Source organism: Pogona vitticeps, chromosome 5 (assembly GCF_051106095.1).
Source record: "Pogona vitticeps strain Pit_001003342236 chromosome 5, PviZW2.1, whole genome shotgun sequence".
Classification (NCBI taxonomy): domain Eukaryota; kingdom Metazoa; phylum Chordata; class Lepidosauria; order Squamata; family Agamidae; genus Pogona; species Pogona vitticeps.
In genome coordinates, this window is record NC_135787.1 from 79,540,270 (window position 1) to 79,555,929 (window position 15,660).

The 15,660-nt window shown below is 39.1% G+C and overlaps 1 long non-coding RNA gene across 1 annotated transcript; it reads left to right on the forward strand.

Moving 5' to 3' along the window:
• Positions 1-780: 780 nt before the first annotated feature.
• Positions 781-14,943, forward strand: LOC144589436 (uncharacterized). Its single transcript, XR_013545528.1, has 2 exons — positions 781-1,157; positions 11,767-14,943. It is a non-coding gene; the product is annotated as an uncharacterized LOC144589436 (long non-coding RNA).
• The last annotated feature ends 717 nt before the right edge of the window (positions 14,944-15,660 follow it).

A 15,660-nucleotide genomic window follows, 5' to 3' on the forward strand; every position in this document is an offset into this window, starting at 1 on the left:
ATGTGGCAGCATGAGGCTTTTGAACTTTGCCTCTAATTCTCAGATTTATGCCTTACTTTTCATTAAACAATTCAATGCAAGGGAAAGGATTATGTGCTCTATTTATATCAGGAGTCTCAAACATGTGGCCCACAGGCCTTTTGTGGCCCGCCGGATGATAGTTTGTGGCCTCCACCTTGCCTGCCCCTCCGAGGTGCCCATACATCCTCTGCTGTCAAGAGTCAAAAAAAATCACCTCGCTCACCAGTTCTCCCCCAAGACAGCGCCTCTTGCACCCTCCATCCAGAACTGCAGCCTGCCAACCAGCCTGCCTGTCTGCCGGCTGGCAAGCTGCAGTTCCGGATGGAGGGTGCAAGAGGTGCTGTCTTGGGGGAGAGCTGGCGAGCGAGGCACACTGCTGGCCCTTTTCCCTAAGCGCCCGAGCCGCCACCGAGTGATGCCTGAGAGCGGAGCTCGCTCCTGGGCCATCCTCAAAGAGCGCCTCCAAGCCGCCAACAGCAGCTGCCGCCACCTCTTCCAGGGAAGTGGCTCTCTGGCTCTCTCTCTCAGCACCCCCAGTACCAGCCCAGCCAGCAGCCGCCTCAGCGCCCAGTAATGCTTCCTCCTCCTTCTTCTCCTCCTCTTTGTCCTGCTTCAGCTGCCTTGGCTCTGGAGGCTGCCTGGGCTCGCCTCACAAAGTTTGCTCCTTTGTCATGGTGGGGGTAGCTGATGTTGCTGAGTACGCCTTTTTTGAGGGGGGCCCTCAGAGGAAGGTTGTCTGTGTGTCTGTCTGTGTGTGCACATGCTCACCTGTGGGGGGTCCTGCTCCGTTCTGTTTAATTTTGCGGGTACCGGTGGGGGCTTTTCTCCTTTGGCAAGGTGAATTCTGTGAGGGTTTTTTAAAAAAATTTATATCATAACCTTCTCCCTCCAACTAGGTGGTCGTGGGCGCTCCCTCCCTTCTCTGCTTCTTTGTCTTCCTGCTGCTGGTGGTGGTAGTAGTGAAGAAGGAGCCAGAGGGGGTTGTGGCTGGCAATGAGGGCTCGCGTGCCCCTCCTCCTCGGAGCTCCAGCCGGGCTAAGGAAACTCCTGGGCGGCTTCTTCAGGCTCTTGCTCCACTTGGCGGAAAATCTGATGCAGCCCAGCCTCACCCAGCCTCTGCCTCCAGCGGCCCCCAGGTAAATTGAGTTTGAAACCCCTGATTTATATGCTTTCCCCAACAGTCAAGAGAAAAAGAGATGAGAGTCTTCTGTTTTGTTCCAGTGGACCTTTGACTAGCATTTGTCACAGGCAGTGTTTTTCAGAGCAAGGCTTCATCCTGACTGGTGAGATGGGTAAGCAGCTTGATGATATGAAAACTAAGATAATCATTAAACTACAGCACCATCTACAAACTGCTAATGCTGGTTATAATTTTTAATAATCAGTAACAACAGAATAATAGATTAATCCAAACCACATCTCTCAGACCAAACAAGATGCTTAAAAAACATGTACAATTCTAGGATAAGAGTCTCTTCAGGCTCTAGCAGAATTCCAGTTGCACCACCCGGTGGCATGACCAATTTCATCTGCTGAGGTGGCAGGGGAATGCTTACACAGATGATATTCTATTCCACATTAAGGCAATAGGATACTGGCCAATATTTTTAATTCTGTTTTAGCATTATGTTTTTCTTTCTTGTGGCAGGTATTTTCTTGTACTATTTTTAATCCTGCAGCCTGCTTTAAATTCTCAATATGGGCAAAAAATAGGATACAATAGTGAGGTCATTAACTCTGGCTAGCTGGTGGCAAATCCTGTACCTTCTAACATTTTTAGAATTCCTCCATTGCACTTTAAATGACCAAGCTCCCTTCCCTTAGATTCTAAGGTTGCAAATGGAAATGAAACTGAGGTGTGGGCTAATTTCAGCAAAACATAAGGTTAGTATTTATTGGTTTTGGAAAACAGGACTGGATGGGCTCTTTACTGACATCTGCTTTGGCTACTGGGACAGTACTTATGCAACCAATTTTTGTAAAACAAGTACTCCTAAATTGTCTAGATAAGGGAAGGTATAACCATGATTTTTAAAGCATAGGCAGAATGTATAAGATCTTGAAATTTTACTACTAAAAAGTTTCTAGTTCGGTGATTAGTTGTCACTATACTTCAGTTTTATTTTTTTAAAAGTAACTGTTTACTTCCCTATTTCCTTTTATTCCTTTCAAAAAGTAGTCTAGTTGCTACAGGATACTGGCTAGGGATATAAAATATTCACTCATCTTACTTACCGTGTCATTACTTCAGGACCCATAACAGAATACAGTGGAACCTCAACTTGCGAATGTCTCCACTTGCGAACACTTCGAGTTACAAATGGCTTCGTTTGCAAAATGTTGCTTCAACTTGCGAACAGAGCCTCGACTTATGAATGAAAAAAGGCAGGGGAAAAGGGCGGGAAATTCAAATTTCTCCTGCCTTTTTTTTTTTTGTTCCATTCAAACCGTTGGTGGCGAAGAGGCTGCTCTTTTACCCCAATGGTTAGGAAATGGGACCCTCCCCAGGAGGTCTTCGATGGTGGCAGGGGAGCCTGGCAGGTCTCCCAGGGTTTCTCCACCACCATCGGAGATGTCCTGGGGGTCCCCCGCCACCACGATCAACACCTTCAGAGGTCTCCTGGGGGTCTGATCACAGCGGCACCTTCAGGCTTTCCCAGGGGGTAGACCGGGCCTACCAGGGGAAGCCCTTCCCTGGTAGGCCCAGTCTACCAGGCTTTCCTTGGGGGTAGGCCTGGTCTACACCGGAAAACACTGAAGGCACTGATTGCAGCGGCGGGGGACCCCCGGGAGGTCTCCAATGGCAGTGGGGAAGCCCTGGGAGACCTCCTGGGGGTCCAATCACAGTGGCAGCAAAGTGTAGGAAATTTAAACTTGCTCCCCTGCTGCCGCGATTGGACCCCCAGGAGGTCTCCGATGGTGGCAAGAAAGCCCTGGGAGACCATTTCCATGGGCTCCCCCACTGCCGCAATCGGAGGCAGCAGGCACCGAGTACCCGGAGGCTTGAACTGGCTGGGTTTCTTCAGCCGCTTCCCTCCTGGCTCGCCTCCCGCTCACTCCTCACCGCCCTCTGCCATGGAGGGTGGCGTGGAACAAGTGGGAGGTGAGTCGGGAGGCAAGCAGCTGAAACCCAGTGACCACTGCCTCCACGGCGGCTGGGGGCCGAAGCACCCCGGCCAGGCTCAAGCCTCTCAGCAGCAGTGGTCATGGCGGCAGCAATGAGGCTTTGGATGGGTAAGTGCTGCTTTCTGCTTTTTAAAAACTGCCTGTTCAAGGTGGGTTTGGCAGGGTACGTTTGGGTTGGGGGGTATGTTTCTGTGTTGTTTTGTTTTGTTTTGGTGATTAATTTTTTTTGCAGTCCCAGCGTGGGACTTGCAGTGTTTTATTTTAATGTTTAATTTTTTGTATTTTTTTATTCCCTGGAATGCATTAATAATGTTTGGTGAATACTAGGGATGTAAACTGTATTTGAATAAATGTGTAAATATGAACCAAATCAGGAGTGTTTCTGGAGCAACACAGGGCAGAACAGAGCTGAGACACATTCACAGGAGAGAGATGCACACACAAGGATCCCTCATGTATTCATGTGAAAGGGAAAGAAAAAGTAAGAATGCTGCTGAGGTGGTAAAAAAAGAGAGGAAAGTCTTTACAGAGAAGGAAAGTTTTTAATCTTAGGAATGAACCTGTCATTACTTTTCTAGTGTAAAATCATTGATCAAATCATCAAAGTCTGTGGCCACAATACTACTGATTTTATATCTGGGGAGCAGGAAAGGTGAGAAACAGTGAGAAAGGACAAAAAATGTAGAGGAGGGTCTCCCTGCAATGCCCTTTCAAGAACGAATCAAAGAAGAGTGTGCTCATTAAAGTCTCTTCAAGGATCTTTTAAAGTCCTTCACCTCTCTCCTTAGGACATGAGTGGGACTTTCTGTAGTGAATACAAAGAAATTAAATTTGAAGAGTTAATGTTGTAACACATATCTAATTCTAGCATCAATATAATCCATTGTTCTACATGCTATTAATGGCATTATATTTGTCTAGTAGTCAAATTCCAATGAATGTTAGGATTCCTATTAAGATTGTTTCCCCAGACAGCACGCCCATTGCTATGGCAGGTGCTGTCTTGAGTGTGTATGCATGTCCAAGACATCTACTGGTCAGTGCATTTGACAGCATTAGTGACCCAACTATCCATTAAATGTCTCTGCCATTTTGTGAGTGCTGTCATATACTCCTTCTGCCAACCTTCTGTTAAAATCCTTAGTGTATTAGCACCACTCCAATCCATCCAGGTGACACACACTATGGCAGAAAACTTTGCCAGTGTTAGCTTTTTCCTAACAATCAAAATTGAGGTGCAGGAATGATATGCCATTTATGTTCTTCAAAGCATTTCAGAAATGATACCTCAGTAAACCTTTCAACAAACTTTTAAGAATAGGCCTTCATTGTCATAATCCTCACTCTATGGACAGGTGTTGAGGCTGAGAAATGTTGTTTCTGGGTTGGGTAACTTAGGTAATTGCCTTAAGTAATTGTGTGAAGAAGATTTGGAGCAGATGAGATTTGAAGCATGAGAATTTTTGCTTACTGTTGGAGATAAAAACATCTGCAAACACATATATCTGGAGGAATAATTATATCTATTGTTATTAATCTGCTGTATGCGTATCTACTTTGACAGCAGAGACAAGGAAAATTTCCTCAAGAGTCAAGGGTGTGCTCAAACTTGACAGGGAAGGTAGTCTGATCCATTGATATTTCCATATCTTTCCATATAGTGAGGATTCATAGTATTTGCAATGGACTTCGTGCTGTGTAGATTCCTTACGCACAGTTAACACTAGAGATGGGCATAAAATGAACCATGAACCAAAACACTTCACAAACTGGGCTGGTTCATGGTTCATCTCCCAGGTCAGTTCGGGGGATCCCATTTTGCCAAAGGAACATGACATGGAAAACTTTTTTTTCCTTTGGCATTTCATTTGCTTCAGCAAAAATGGATGCCTGACTGCCCTCTTCCTACTGCCCCCACCAGTTGACAGGCAAGTGCATGTACAGAGGCAGCAGGCCCAGCTTTCCTGACAGGAGCTGACCACTGCTGCTGAGCATGCATCCACAGCACACACACCCCAGCGCGCACACCCCAGCATGAACCAGAAAAATGAATTGCGAACCAGTTCATCTTTCCAGGGGTTCATAGTGGTTCATGGTTAGCCACAAACCACAGACCATCACGAACCACCAGTTTTCCATTTCATGCCCATCTCTAGTTAACACACTTAGTCAGTGATAATAAATATCAGGAATTGTAAATCACTAGTTAAGAGGAAATAAATGGGCAATTCCTAATCTCAGTAATGAAGGTATAAGTAAAGGTTCTTCCAAATTGAGTTTTTTTACCCTCCTTTTGGTTTTGCTCCAAAATACCATGCGGTTTACTAGTAGTTGCATCCAAACTGCCACTTTTCTTCTCCTTAAGATACCTGTGTTTTTCAAAGGAATGTTTTACATCTTTTGAGTGCTACCTGGAAGCTTCTGACCAAATGCTTTTCTTATGAAGATCAGTTGCTATTGTAAAGTGCTATACCTTTCCCTCAGTAAAGAAGTGATTTTAAAAAACTGTCAGAGGAAAAGCAAGTGATCATGGAAAAATTGTGTGATTTTGAATGAGATAAGAGGAATGTCATTCCTATTTCTGGATCTTTAATGGCCACAATAATTCCCACAAACCTCACTCCCCAATTTTTTCCTTACTTTCTTTTTTTTAACTGAGAAGCCCCGTTGTATCATCTAGTGGTCAATTATGTGTCTCTTTAGGGGAAGCTAGAAGACCCTCAGGAGTGTTAGGGGCCTTTCAAAGTGTAACTAAATAAAATTTGGAAAGGCACAGAGCTGTTGGAGGTGCATTTGCATCCATGGGGGATAAAATGTTTTCAAACCCTGTAGCAAATCCTTAATGTAATATGTTAAACTTAAATAGAACAATATTGTGCTACCTGCGGAGCTCAAATTTCCCATAAGAGCAAACATATTAGAGTTCAGAACTTTAGTGGACATGCATAAAACTGGGCAAAAGGCAAACATCTTCTGAGGGCCTTAATATGTCAAGGCAGTGTGGAAGCCCTAAATACAATTTCAAATTATAATAAGTGACAATGTAGAAATGCCACATAGAAACATAAACAAACAAAAACTCTTTGCTCTTGGTTTGTATCCACCATTCTCAGTGATGCACCATTCAGAATTTGTTGCATTCCAGAATCCCCAAGGTTTAATCAGGCCAAGAATTTTTTTCTAATTGGATAGTAATGAAAGATTTTGATGGTTTGATTTCTTGGACAAAAGGAGACCTCTGTTTCCTATTTTGCTTCAAAAACTTCACTTCATTTCTAGCAGTACCTAAAATTACATGACTTTTTAAGTCAGAATTACAGCAAATAGATAATGAAGCAGCAACACATTTCTTTCAGTCTTTTTCTTCGACCAAGATTGGCTAAAGGTTTTCAGCCAGTGTCATCCACAGGATCATAGCTATGTCTTTGAAAGAAAATATATGGAAATGTATCTGGAATTCTTTTCAACTTTTGCCATCAATTCTAATAGCAAGGAAGCACATTAGACAATTCTTAGTAGGCAGTACATTATTCCTGCAGATTTCACCTCATATATCCAAACTGGTATCTGAAGGAAGATTTTTGTTGAAACTCTGGAGAGAAGCTGCCCCCAGTTTACTGAGTTGATACTGAGTTTAATGAAGTAAAGGTCCAACTTAAATAAGTTAGATTTATTTTTGGCCCATGATGCTCAAATGAATCAGAAGGATTCCTTCAGTTCACCCAAGTCATTTGAGGCAATATCAAATTGGCATATGCAATGGAAACCTTGGATAATGAAGGAGGAAAGCCAGACAAAATGCAGACGCAGTAAAATGATTTGTAGTCTGTCAGAACGAAGCATATCAGTAGCTGGAGAAAACACATTTAGTCTTCACCAAGGTGTGTCAAAATAGCATGGAAAATTCAAGTCAGTATTATCTCAAAAGTGAGAAATTAGGTGTTGAGGCCAACGTTCTACAAAGAAAAATACAGTTGTAGAGAAATAGCCTGTGTAGCTCAGTCATCAAAGTGACTGTAGGTAAAGCCCAGTCAACAAGGACAAATAGATCAAATCTAAATATAATAATTGTGTTGCATGCCTTGATGTTTATGAAATAGTTCCTATCTGCAGAGCTGCAGGCAAATGACAATTGTTTCACAAGGCACAATCAATCAATGGGGTCTTTTTTCAGCTAGGTAATCCTTGAGAGTTTGCGGTATCTTGAAGGGAAAAATATCTATAATTCCATGAGGTTGTTGTGTTTCTGTATTGGTTTTCCTTCCAGCCTAGAAGAAATTTGATATTTCAGGAGAAATATCAAAACAATGTTATAGGATGGGGTGGGGGACGGTCACAGAGTAATTAGCAAATCCTTTGTTTGGAGTTCAGGACAGAAAATTCAAATTATGCTACAAGGAAGGATGCTTGAAATCATACTTCTTGGCTAATGTAGTCTAAATGCACCTCATCCAAACAAACTCAACATAGACATCTGCCATGATTTTTTGGGACTCAGACCCACAGTTTTTCTGCGTTATCCATGAAAGGGTAGTGCATAGCCTGAGGAAGTGGAATTTAACCCACAATAGCTTGCAATGTGTGTGATTTCTCAGTGGTTCAATAAAAGTATCACCTTGCTCTTCTACTTATATGCTTCAATTAGGTTAAAAGATGTATTTAACTTAGGAACAATGAGTACGCAATATGAAAAAGATCAGTGAATACAATACAAAAACATAAGCAGCAGCAAAATACAGTCAGTGCAGTAGAGTACAATAATTCATTTTAAAAATGGCACTTATAGCCATTCACTCAGGGAAAGCTTGCCTGAAGAGAAAGATCTTTGCCTGCTTGTGGAAGGACAGTGAAGATGGGGCTTGTCTAGCTTTCTGTGGAAGGGAGTTCCAGAGTATAGAAGTAGCAACAGAGATGGCTCTATTCCGTGTCCCCACAGAATGTGACTGTGAAAGTGCTGTACATTTTTCTTTAATTAAGCACCTTTTTAAAAGTGATTGCCTAAACTAGTAGCTCCCAACCTTGGGCAACCCAGGTGTCCTTGGGCTCCAATCCCCAGAAGCCTTCATCACCAGCTGCACTGGCTGGGAGTTCTGAGAGTTGCAGTCCAAGAACACAGGGTTATTCAACAATGGGAACTACTTGCCTTCAGTTTATGAATATAGGAAGTCTATTTCTTCTCATTTTTATTAAAAAAAACTTTATAGAAAAGTAACATAAATTAATATTAATATTAACAGAATCAGAATGACCCACACAACAAACCCCAACATCTCTCATTCTCTTATTTATGATTCACTGGTCCAAAATCCCTTTCAATGCCCAGATCTTCAAAGGCAAGCTTCTCTTAACTGTTCTTGCTCTTGTCATAGATGATAAGTCACCCTTTAGTCCCTAAACAAACAATCTGACTCACTCCTCTTGGAGTGAGAAGGTTTGCAGTACAACTAGACTTCATCTAAACTGTCAGAAGCAATCTGTTGACAATTAGCACAGTACTAAGGTATCATTTTGTAAAGTCATTTTGAAGAAACAAAGGTGAAAGTCTTTGGGACCCTTTCTGCTTCAATTTAAAGTCAATGAGGCCAGTTTCTTCTTTTATGAATGCAGTTATCAGGCGCATGAAAGGAAATGGACAACGTATATGACAGGTATCATCTCTGTGTGTCACATTTGTACCATATGACTTTGTACTTACTGTGCAATAAACCACTAGGTGATGACAAGACTGTGAACTTGTCAGGAAAGGCCTTGATACTGTGCTGCCAGGAGGACTCATAATGATGAGATATATCATCAGCAGAAGGTGTTAGGCTGTGAGCCGTCTCACCTTGCACATTGGTTGTAGACAGTGATACACACAGAACAGAGATATAGCTGCTACTGAGGTGTGATGTACATTAACAGCTGGAAGGATGAGCCCAAGAGGAGAGATTTCTACAGCAAGTCAGAGGCCAAAAGGAGCTGATTTAGAGCTAGCTCTTGTCTTTGCAAGGAAAACATATATAAACCATTTCAGTGGAAAAATGAGGAGGCGTAGCAGGACAAGGAGAAGATGCAGCTGTGCAGATAAAAGATCCAATTACATACTGGAGTATGAACTGCCGCACAATATTAAGCATTGATAGAACATTAACAAGTTCCATTTCCAGTGTCCTTCACTAATATTTAATGACATCAGAATGTGAAACAATTAATGATTGATATTAAGAGTTATAGTGAAGTCTTACAGGTAGGTCTAAATCCAGTTCCTGTCCTGAAATACTGATTTACCAAAGTTCTTCTGATTCACTGTGTTTGTTATAGATGCAACCAAGAATCGTATCATCTGACTATGTGCAGTTTACGTGTCTGCTAGGACACTGTAAATTCTCAGATGAGTATAATTTCTTATATCAAATAGCATAGTCTTGTTACTGTATGCAGATCACCTGTCACTTGCTGGCATGTGAAGGTGGCACAGGGCCTAATCATATGGATCATTTGACCTGTTTCTTTTTTCTCCCTTTTTTGTATCAGTATATTTGTATGTATAGTCACTTACATGGTGAAATGTACTGATCGTACCGACAATCATGTGAATGGCCCCAGTATATATACTGGGGCCATTCACATGATTGTTGATACGATCAGTACATTTCTTGCTATTTGTAACACTTCTGTAGGCTACATGTACCATCTCAAATAAATCAATTCATTTTCCATCCTGTTGCTGGGTCACGGCTAACCTAAAAATTTATTTTATTTTTTGTTTGTTTCTGAGCAATGTAGTTTGTGTTGCTGTTACTGCAATAACCTATTACTAACAATTTAAAAAGACACAAGCACGGTGGCCATGCCATGGCCACGATGTCCCAAAACTCAACTTGTTCAGAAAGTAAATAAATTGATAGCAACATTCACATGTGCCAAAATGATAAGGATTGAAGTGATACAGGGCCGTGCTAGCATGGTGGGAAAAAACTGATTGGCTGGCCAAATGAATCGATGTTACTTGGGTGTCATGTGATTGGAAATCTATAAAACTATTTAAATAATGGCAGAATAGATGTAACTGGGGTTCTTTTGGCATGTGTGATAGCGCCCACAATGAACCTCAGGTTTCTGCATTTCTTTCTACCTTCTTTACTTGGAAACAGAGTAGAAACATGTGCCTGTATCTGGAATTATATTCCATTTAGGAATGCTCCAACTACTATAGGGTAGGTAGCTTCTGTGGTGAGGAACATCATTAGCTCATAAACCCACTGGAAATGTTTAGGTATGTGATTTATCTAAAAATAAAACACATTTTATCAGGTGCCTTGTTTGAAAACAAAATCTAGAGATGTTGGCTGTATTTGGCTATAGTCTGAACATAATATGTAACTTTCAGGCCCATTCAGATGCATTCCAGTGTCAGGCAGAATTCTTCCAGAGCTAACAGAACTGAAGATTGGCATGTAGTTCATGTTTAATAATCCAGAAAAGCAGAATATCTGTGGCCCAAAACAGTATAATTTTCTTTTTTTAAAAAATAATCTTTCTTGCATTAAAAATAAATAAATATAAAAATAATAATTTTCAGAATATTAGCACTTAACCAAAATCACTTTCTATTATCTGTTTCGCAAAACAGTAAGTCTTTAACATTTTTACTTCCTTATTTTCCACCAGACATTTATTTTCTTCTCAATCTTAATAATACCTTTCCTAATTCTTATTTTATATCCATATTAACAATCTGCATTACTTTGTTTTTATTTCTACCAATGTTGAGAGACATTCTGCATCTAATTTAAACCTGAGTCACTTGGTATAGGTTTGGCACTTTTCTTCCATTTCTCTCTAAGATAACTCTTTACTTTCCCCCACTGAGATTCGTGCTCCATTCTACTCTTTCCTTTCAATGAGTCTGCTCTTTCCTTTCAATGTTAGTTTGCACATAAATATCCTCTAATTTCATTAAACAATCCTCCACCAAAGGTTCCTCCTTGTCTTTCCATTGTTTTGCCACTTGAATTCTGGCTGTCCTAACATGTATAAACATTTTTTTGTCTCTTGTCTAGAGTTTAACTTTACCATATTGAACAAATAAGTTTCAGCTTTGATTTCCATTTTTATTTTTAAATCTATGATGATTATTTTTTCTATTTCTTTCCAAAACTTCCTAATAAATTTACATCCTCACCAGATATGATGTAGTGTTCCTTTTATTGTTTTACATCTCCAATATTTATCTTTCTCATTTTTCTTCACCTTTGCCAATTTCTCTGGTGTCATATACCATATATCTAATATTTTCACATAATCTTCTTTCAGATCTGTACTTGTTAATACTTTTTGGTTATCATTCCATCCTCTAAACCAATCCTCTTGAATTGTTCTACCTAATTCCTGCATCCATTTTATCATATTTTCTTTAATTACTTCCTGTTCCACATTTCTTTCCAATAATAATTTATACAACTTTGTGATTTTGTGACTTTCTTTCCCCCATATTATCTTGTCCAGTTCTGTAGGTTCTTTAACCAATTCTAATAATTTATTATCCATTTTCATTCTTTCTGATAGCTGTCTGTGTGGAAAGCACTGGTATATTCTTCCTACTTGATTCATTTCTTCTCTTGTTCCTAATTTTAGTTGTCCATCTAACCCGCAGAAGCCTGTGCTGCAGGGTCAGAAGACCAGCAGTCGTAAGATCGAATCCACACAACGGAGTGAGCTCCTGTCACTTTGTCCCAGCTCCTCGTCAACCTAGCAGTTTGAAAGCATGCAAATGCGAGTAGATAAATAGGTACCACCTTGGTGGGAAGGTAAAACGGCACTCCCTAGTCACGCTGGCCACGTGGCAATGGAAACTGTCTTCGGACAAGCGCTGGCTCTATGGCTTGAAAAACGGGATGAGCACCGCTCCCTAGAGTCGGACACAACTGGACTGAAAATGTCAAGGGGAAACCTTTACATTTTACCTAACTTAGACTTAAACTGAAACATAACTGTAAGTTGATAGCTGGAGGGTAACAAAATAGTTTAAAACAGCAGAAAGTTGATTTGTTATTGAAATATGGATAGATTGGATGATTGCATATTTTATGTTCTCCTATCCCCTTAACCCTTTCCCTTTCCCCCACTTCCTTTTACCTTTTGTATTCCCTACCCTATTCTTAGTTGTTTAAAAATAAATATTAATAAAAGAAATGTGACATTGATTAGTTTTCTCTCCGTTTACTATGATTCTTATGCTTTGCTTACTATATATGCTTTTTAAACTTATCTCCTATTGAGTCTAGAACTTCAAACATAAATTCCCAATTAATATTATTGATTGCTTTTTCTGCATCTCCAATAAAACATTCCTAACTTATTTTCCGGATATTGTTCATAGTACTCCAACACATATATTACCAATCTTAAATTTTGTCTCAAATGTCTTTGTGGTAAGAATCCTGATTGTTCTTCCCCAATCCATTCCTTTAATACCCTTTTGAACCTCTCTGCTAATATTTGAGGAAATATTTTGTAGTCTACATTTAACAATGATATAGGTCTATAATTTTTTTGATCCTTTGGATCTCTCTTTTCTTTGGTGATAATTATGACATTAGCTTCTCTCCATGTTTCTGCATATCCTTCCAGTAAAATCTGATTTATTGTTTCTTTTAAGGGAAGCGTCTTCCTCTGTTAATTTTTATAATATAGTCTGGAAAAGCCATCTGGGCCTGGTGTTGTTCCCTGTTTTAGTTTTTTTTTTAAATTTCCTCTTGTACTTCCATTGTTGATATTGGTGCATTTAATCTAGTTCTCTGGTCATCATTTAATTTAAGTAAATCTTGACTTTTTAAATATATTTGAAAATCTTTTTTCCTTAAATTCTTTTCCTCATAGTATTTTTCAGATGTATCCCTTATGTTCTTTGGGTCAGAAAGTATTACCTCTCCCTTTCAGATTTCTCTTATTATATTTTGTTCTCTCTCTTTTATTGTACTTGGTAAGCTACCCATTTACCTGGTTTATTTCTTTGTCCATAGAATTTTTGTTTAATAAACTTTTTTTCTCTACCTCTCCTAACATGAATTCTGACAGCTGATTCTGTAGATTTTTTTTGGTCTCTTTTAAAATTTCTTTTTTCCTGGAATTATTGGTAATCTCTAGTTGTTTCTCCCTGGTTTTTTTTCTAAAAGTTTGTCCTGCCTTTGTTTTCTCTTTTTAATTACTTCTCAGTTTTTTTTATTATTAATCCACATAGGACTGATTTACCTGCCTCCCAGACTGTTTTGATTTTTATCTACTTGTTTATATTTTGTTTAAAGCATTCCTTCAGTTTGATCCTCAACCATTTTAAAATTTCTTCCTCTTTTAGTAAATTTTCATTCAATCTCCATTAGTACTCTTCTCTCTCCTTTTTCATAACCAATATTATAGGATTATGATCTGTGCATGGTTTTGGTAGGATTTTTACTTCTTGGATCCAGTTAAGGAATATTTTATTTGTTAAAATCAGAGCAATTCTTGATAATGATTTGTGTCTATCCGAATAAAAAGTGTATTCTCTAGTATCTCCATGTTTTGTTCTCCAAATATCCTCTAATGTGAAAACATCCAACATGTCAAAAAAACTTTTTGGTAGTTTCCCCCCGATTCTCTTTTATTTTATTTTCTGATTTCCGATAAGGTTTAGGATTTATTACTCCATTCATATCCCCTGCTATAATCCAATAATCTCTTTCTAATTCTAGTAATTTTTGTGTTAATTTTTGAAAGAAGTTTGCTTTTACTTCTATTGTTGCATATACTGGGATTACAGTTATTGTTTTTCCTTGTGTTTGAATTTCTAATCTTATACATCTTCTTTCCTCGTCATTTAATATTTCTTTTGATATTCTGGCACATACATAGCTACACCCCCTTTTTTTGAGAAGGCTGAAGTATGGCATTTCTCTATTTTTCCATTCTTTAGATATTTTACATCTTGTTTTCTAATATGGATTTCTTGTAAACAGATTATTTGATTGTTTTTTTGTTCCCAAGAAATGGAACACTTGTTTTTGAAAAACAATATAATTTCAGTGGAAAACAAGCAGGTGAGAGGAAAGAGGAAGTGAGGTTAATGAACAATTGTGTTCTAGCAAGTCGATTCCAATGTATGTCATTATTTCCCATGGTTTTCTAGGTTGAAAATACACAAAAGTGTATTTCCTCCTTATGGGAGTATCCTGGGATTATTCAGCTTGCCCAAGGCCATACAGGCTTGCTCTTCTCCCAAGAAGTACAGTGGGAAATAGAACTAACTACCTCTGGATCTGTAGCCAAATACCAAAACCATTGAGTTACCCAACCAGCAAGGTTAACTAACTGGTCCTCATTCTGCTCTATGATGTGTTTTACTAGGACTTCAACAACTATTCTTTGAAGGAGGGATTAAAAAGGATTGTAGCTTTCATCACAAAAACTTCCATTATCTTAGAAGCTTTGCTCACCACTGTAAAAAACAGAATGGAACAACACAAAAAAATTAAGTGACTTAATTTACAATTCACAACGGAAGGAGGAGGAGGAGGGGGGGATTACAAAGTTAGACATGATAGAGTGGCAAAATTAGTGCACTGGTAATTATGCAAAAAGTATAACTTGCCAGCCTTCAAAAACCCATGAGAACATCGAGAAGGTGTCAGAAAAGGAGGAAGTCAAGATCTTGTGGAATTTCTGGATCCAAATGGATAGACACCTTTAACATAATACATCAGATATAGTAGTAACAGAATTAAGAAATGTCTGGATCAATGACATTGCAATTCCAGGGAATGCCAGAGCTAAAAATAATGAATTGGAAAAATCTAACAAAGTACAGAGACATGGCAATTGAGACCTCTTGTCTCTGGAAGAAGCACACTTCAGTGGATCCTGTAGTCATTGGGGCTTTGGGAACAATATCAAGAAACTTCACACAGTACTATAAGCAGTAGCACATGTCAGAAACCACACAATCAGAACTACAAAAGAAATGGCAATATTAGGAACAGCATACATACTGCACCAATATTTAACACATATTTAGATTTTTGTTTAAAACATATATCTATTACATAATAACTGTCAATGTTTTATAATGTTGACTGTGCCTGGTGTTTCTTTTATTATTATTATTATTATTATTATTATTATTATTATTATTATTATTATTATTATTATCATCATCATCATCATCATCATCATCATCATCCTCATCATCCTCATCATCCTCATCATCATCATCACTGCAGCCTATCACTACAGACCATGCAGCTGAAAATGGTTAACAAGCACTACCTAAGCTTGTTCCAGCTGCACGTCATCAGTCAACCATTTCAGTTTGACTTTTACAGGCATCACTTTGCATTCATCATCCATTTTATATTTGCTCTACAATATTAAATTTAACCCCTTGTTCACATATTAGGAACAAATCCTGACAGTCTTTCCCTCGTTGCATCTGTGCAAAGGTTTGTGGCCTGGATTCCTTTTAAAGCCTCTGCTCTTCTACCTTGTTATCTTACT